This window comes from Vigna radiata, chromosome 6, assembly GCF_000741045.1.
Source record: "Vigna radiata var. radiata cultivar VC1973A chromosome 6, Vradiata_ver6, whole genome shotgun sequence".
Lineage (NCBI taxonomy): Eukaryota > Viridiplantae > Streptophyta > Magnoliopsida > Fabales > Fabaceae > Vigna > Vigna radiata.
In genome coordinates, this window is record NC_028356.1 from 16221114 (window position 1) to 16227113 (window position 6000).

Consider the following 6000-nt stretch of genomic DNA (forward strand, 5'->3'; position numbering starts at 1 on the left):
TCGAATACACTGGAAATGGATTCGACTAAGCTAAAATCTCAATACAGATTTTGTGAACATGTGCTTGATGAGATTTTGAGTTGAAAAAGATTTCAAAGTGTTTTTCACGTGTCAGTCGACATGGTGGAACATCTATTCGACCGTGTTGCTGTTATTTTTGGAATTCTGTTATGCCTACTTGCTCCAACGGCTATATTTTCAAAAGTTAGTTAGGATTGACTGACTGGGTCAACTGTAATGAATGTGCATTGAATTGGTTGGCTGAGGAGCCTCTATGTTGACTGTCTGTTATAATTGTTTTAATACAGTTGACTGGATTAGTAGGTTATTCGACTGAGAATGACATGAAAACTATAAATAGAACAGAACACGATTTGTTCTGTATGACTTTGTGATCTAACATTTTCATTGTCCTGTTTCAGAGTTATTTCTCAATTTTGGAAGCTCCAAGAATTCTCCAAGAAGATGGTGGTGATCTTTCTTGAGAGAGATTCAGATTGAGGAGTCAATTGCGCATATTGTTTGATCAACATCTACACAAAGAAGGTGTTTCTGGTTTGATCTTGAAGGCTTGGCATCCTGTGAAGACTGTTGTATTTGATTGAAGGCTTGGCAACCTGGGAAGTGTGTTGTGATAGGCTTGGCAACCTGTGAAGCGTGCTGTGATAGGCTTGGCATCCTGTGAAGAGTGCTGGTTACACGTTGAGGATTGTTCAGCGTAGGTTCAGATTGCAGAAGAGGGGATTCTTGCTGCAATTCTGGTTTTGTGTGTGCCACTATATTTGAGAGCATATATTGTTGTTTACTTGCTATTTCTTCTATGTTATAATTCTGTTTTTTTTGTGATGATGTAATCTTTATTTTCATAAATAAAATGATCTCTTAATTATATGCATAATTTGCTTAATTGAGGGGGAGATCATATTTAGGGGGAGCTCTTTACATTAATTTTTTTGCTTATGATAAAAAAGGGGGAGAAGAAAACTATAAGGGGAGAAGTATTTGATAATACAAATTGATACAGGTACTGCTAACTTTGTTGTTTTCTGTTAGCTTATATGTGTTGCAGGAAAGCCAAAGTTGCTTTTAAAATTGAATTTTTGATCATCATCAAAAAGGGGGAGATTGTTACCAATAAGGAGTATTGTAAATCTTGAAGAATTGTTTTGATGATGCTGCAAGAAGTGTTATTTAAAGAGGACATTAGAATTATTTAAAAAGCAACTTGTAGAAATTGGATGTAGTAGGAAAATCTTAAATAAATTGTAAACCTTGTATTTTTCACTGGAATAATCGATTATGGACAAGCAATAATCGATTATCACTTGAATTTTCTACTAGAATAATCGATTATCATGAAGCAATAATCGATTATCACAAGTCATTCAGGAATAATCGATTATCACTTCATATAATCGATTATCACTTTTTGAAAAACCTGTAACCGACTTGAATAATCGATTATCACTTACAATAATCGATTATTTATGGCAGTTGGGACCTGACCTTTGGCATTCACTGCAATTGGCTATATATTTGGCTTCTGTAAATTTCAGAGGCAACGTTTTTGAACTGATAGCTAAGTAGAACACTGTTTGTCAGAGGAAAGTTCTCAGAAGCTTTGCTCAAAGTTCCCTTGCTTGGTCTCGTGAATAGGAGAGGCTCGTGAATCGTTGGTCGATTGCCGGAGCAAGCTCTCTTCGAGTTAGCAAGGTGCTTTGCCTGGTCTCGTGAATAGGAGAAGCTCGCGAATCGTTGGTCGATTGTCGGAGCGGTTCTCTTCGAGTTGGCAGAGTGTTCTTCTTCCGGTTCGTTCGTCAAAGGAAGGTTTATTTATCTGTCTTTCATTCACTATAATTGTAATATGAGAAACATCTTTTTAGTGGAACTGTTAATCACTATTTATAGTGATTAACGACTGGACGTAGATTCTTCTGAATCGAACCAGTATAAAAATTACTTGTGTGATTATTCTATTCCCTATATTGTTTACAGTTTTACTCATATCAACTGTTCGATAAATTTTCTGAAAGAAAATTGTTTTTCGAAAAAGGACCAACTTCTTTTAAAAAGTGACTGAACACGCTTATATGCTACTCTTAGTTTTATTCCGCTGCGTTATACTCTTCGAATCATACCCCCCTGGTACCGACATGTGGCACCTTCCTAATGTCCTCAGAACTGTTCACTGTTTTGCGTCTTGATTTTGCCCAAGAGTGCAAAAGACTAAGTGTGGTTTATTTTGATGAGTCGATATTTTATTGATTTCACTTAGTTTATTATGCTAGAATTAATCAGGGAATTGTGCTTAATTGTCCGGTATGTTCCCGTTTTTCCTAATTATGCTTAATTTGACCGGAAATTCTAATTTTAATTAATTTGAATTTTCTGAGCTAATTATTTGCATTATTATTGCAAGAAAATTTTGGAGATACATTTTGGAGCATTAGGATGGAGGCAAAATAATTCAAGACTCTTCACTTGGACATTTCAAATTTTAATTAAATTATAACTTAGTTTTCTAGAAACTTTAATTAAGCTTATGTGCAATGAGCCCTTTTAGTGGCAAAAATGTAAAGGCCCAATTTTGTAGGACACATGGCCTAGGGTTTTATTTTTTTAGGGTGGACCCCACCCCTTTTTTTTAGACATATGGTCCTAGGGATTGTGACCAGCCGTCACTTAATTTGAAGAGATTTTGGAACAATGACGGTGATGGACTTTGGATAAACCTTGGGAACACTTGGCAATTTTTTTGTTTTGAATCAAAGAGGGCTCATTCTCGGCAGATTTTGCACTTGGCTGGAACGTTATTTTGGAGTGTGCTTTGAACCAAGGTGCAGTAGCCAACACTTGATTCATTTTGGTCTCAAGAAGTTGGGAGAATGCGCTGCAACAACTTTGATATTCTTCACGGTGCACTCATTTCTTTTCTTTGAATGGAATAGCAAGCAACTCATCTTCATTATAAGCAACAGAGATGGACGGTGATGTCCATATGCACTGTTGTCACAATAAAAATGGAGTCTTTGTTTTTATCTTCATGAACTAGAATTTCAGTTTTATATTTTATAAATTAGAATGTTGTTTTGCCTTTTCATTTATGTGCACACGGTCATTTGTATTTTCTTGGATTGAAGATTTAAATCATTGCAAGCTGCACACACTGCTGGGATTTTGGAGATCGCTTTTAATTGGAAAATTTGGATGCACCGTTGGTGTGACCGTGAGCTATGGAGGAGAGCTCGGTGATTTAATTTGGAAGAAAATAGCACGCTTATTTTAAGATTGACAAAAAAGAGGTGCAACTGCCACGTTCAGCATATGATTTAAATTCTTCATTCTCGGTCACGGTTTTCAAGTTTTGCCTCATTTCACTATTGTATTTAAAATGTTTAGTTCAACATTGCATCTTAAATGGGTTCACACACTTTTGCCTTGAATTTATATTCCAGCTGCACGGTAACTAATATTTTGGGAGAAAAGAATTCATTTTCATTTCTTTAGGAAGTTACGGTCAAGGGTGAATAGGTGGTGATTTTGTTTTGCAATTTTCAAGCTTTATTTAATTATGCATTTTATTTTTAGTTCAAGTGTTGCATTTTAATAGCTTTAATTATGTCTGGATATTTGTCTCTTGCAGTGTTAGGTTTGGCATTTTCTTTTACTTTAATGTTGTCTAGTATTTTTGGTCTTTTCACTTTAATTGTCATGATAGCTTAAATTAGTTTGGTTGGTCATTAGTGATATTCCTTTGCTTCCTTGAGATTTATCGGATTGTCTTTATGTTTATTCTGCTTTGCCTGACACTCAATGAAATCTGACTGTGTTCTTGCAACGGGTATACGCTTAGTTGCCTAGTTGGTGATCGCATCTTCGCTTAGTTGATCAATCTCTATAAAACACAGTGGATGGAATTTGTGCATTGCATTCGCTTAGTCTGTAATTTTGAAGACCGAATTAGCCTTCGCTTAGTTGGTTGATTCGTTTCGGATTTGGATTAGAGTAGTGTGTACTTGTCGTTGATCTGGGATAGGAAGCATAGTAATTGAGTTAATGACCAACCGTTTTCAGTCTGTCTTGGAAACCATTTTTAGATCTGTGTTTGCATTTCTGTCTGCTTCAGTGTTTTGATTTTATTCATCCGCATTCACCACAAACCTTTCATAAAACCCCCCCCCACTTTGTGTTTACCTAGTTCTCGAACCACAGTTTGGTCCTTGAGAAACGACCTAGGAGTCACTTCCTAGTCTATACTGCATTCTTTTATGCACATTAAATTTTGCATGGGGTGCGACACCCATCAAAATTTTGGCGTCATTGCTTGGATGATTTCTTGAGTATTTGTTTTCCTTGACTCTGTGTGGGATTCTGTCCACTTTCTTTCATTGTCCAGGTTTCTTGAGAATTGTGCAACTCTGTGTTTGTCCTTGTGAGTCGTAGTTTTCTGTATGTTGAGTCTGTCACCTCCCTGATGTCCTCTGAGTTGTTTCTTGATTTGCGTCTTGATTTTGTCAAGGAGTGCAAAAGACTAAGTGTGGTCTATTTTGATGAGTTGATATTTTCTTGACTGTATTTAGTTTATTGCACTTAAATAAATTAGGGAATTGTGTTTAATTGTCCGTTATTTCCCCGTTTTTCCTAATTCTGCTTAATTTGGTCGGAAATTCGTATTTTCACTAATATGAATTTTCTGAGCTGATTAATTGCATTTTTGGTTGCAGGGAAATTTTGGGAAACATCATTTGGAGCATTAGGATGGTGGCGTGCACATTAAAGACTCAACATTTAGTCATTTCAATTTTAATTAAGTTGTAACTTAGTTTTCTAGAAACTTTAATTCGGATTTTGTGCATTGGGTCCTTTTTTTGGCAAATTTGTAGAAGCCCAATGTTGTGGGACACTTGGCAAAAACCTTAGGGTTTCTTTAGTGGTGGACCCCACCATTTTAGGGCAATGTTCGGTCATGAAAGTGTGGAGACCGTCCACACACATTTCTAAGACTCCTTACTTTCATTTTGCATGGTCTTCATGAACTCTCTCTTGGGAGCTTGTAGGGTTTCGGTTTTTTGAGCTATGGAATGACCAAGAATGCATTTTTCTTCTTCTCTTGCTTGCAACTTTACTTATTCTTGCTTAAGGGAAGGGAGATCTATCACTCTTCTTCATGCATTTTCCATTTGAATATTGAAAGCTTGAGCTTGGAGGTGGTTCTTTGCATTTTCATGGTGGTTTTTCTTTAGTTTGAATGAAGAGCTACTTCCGTTTTCCTTCTCCTTTGCTGCAGTACTCACGGTTTTCCATTTAGTTTTCTTGGTTGAATCATGAAAATGAAGTTCTTGATGGGTTTTGGAGTTTAGGAAGCTTGAGTTGGTGTATGGGTGTTTGAGGTTTGGACCATTTTCTTCTTGTGCTTTTGTTTGATGGTTGGAAGCAATATTTTGAGCTGGAACATTGTGTTTCTTGATGAGGGATGGACGGTTTTGGAAGGGGTCTAGGGATTCCATTTTGTTTTTAGCAAAAGTTTGAAGAAAAGTGAGTGTTGGGTTGGTTTGTAGTAGTAGAACTTGGCTTTGTTGATCTTGTATTGCTTTGCAAATGGAACCTTGGTTTTNTTAGTGCATTCACGNTCAAGATANGTGAAGAAAAGGTTTTGAAAGTTTGTCTTGGTGGAGAAACCGAAAAGGAGCAATGGAATGGAGAGAGAAGGTGCATTTAATTTTTTACCACTTTTGGGCCAACACATGAGATGCTTATTTTCACTCAAAGAATGTTCCATTTTGAGCTTTGTCTCTAGCTTGTATTCTGCCAAGAATTGCACATGAGAATGGAGGTTTATGGTGTTTATTTTCATTTGACTTTGCTTACATGGCACATTGGGTAAAGCACTCAAGGTATCTTTCAATAGCACTTTGGTTTTTGGAGCACATTTTACACAAAGGGTGAAGGTGGTTCGACAATTTGTGCCTTAGTGTGTTGGAGTCCGAATTTTTGCTGCAT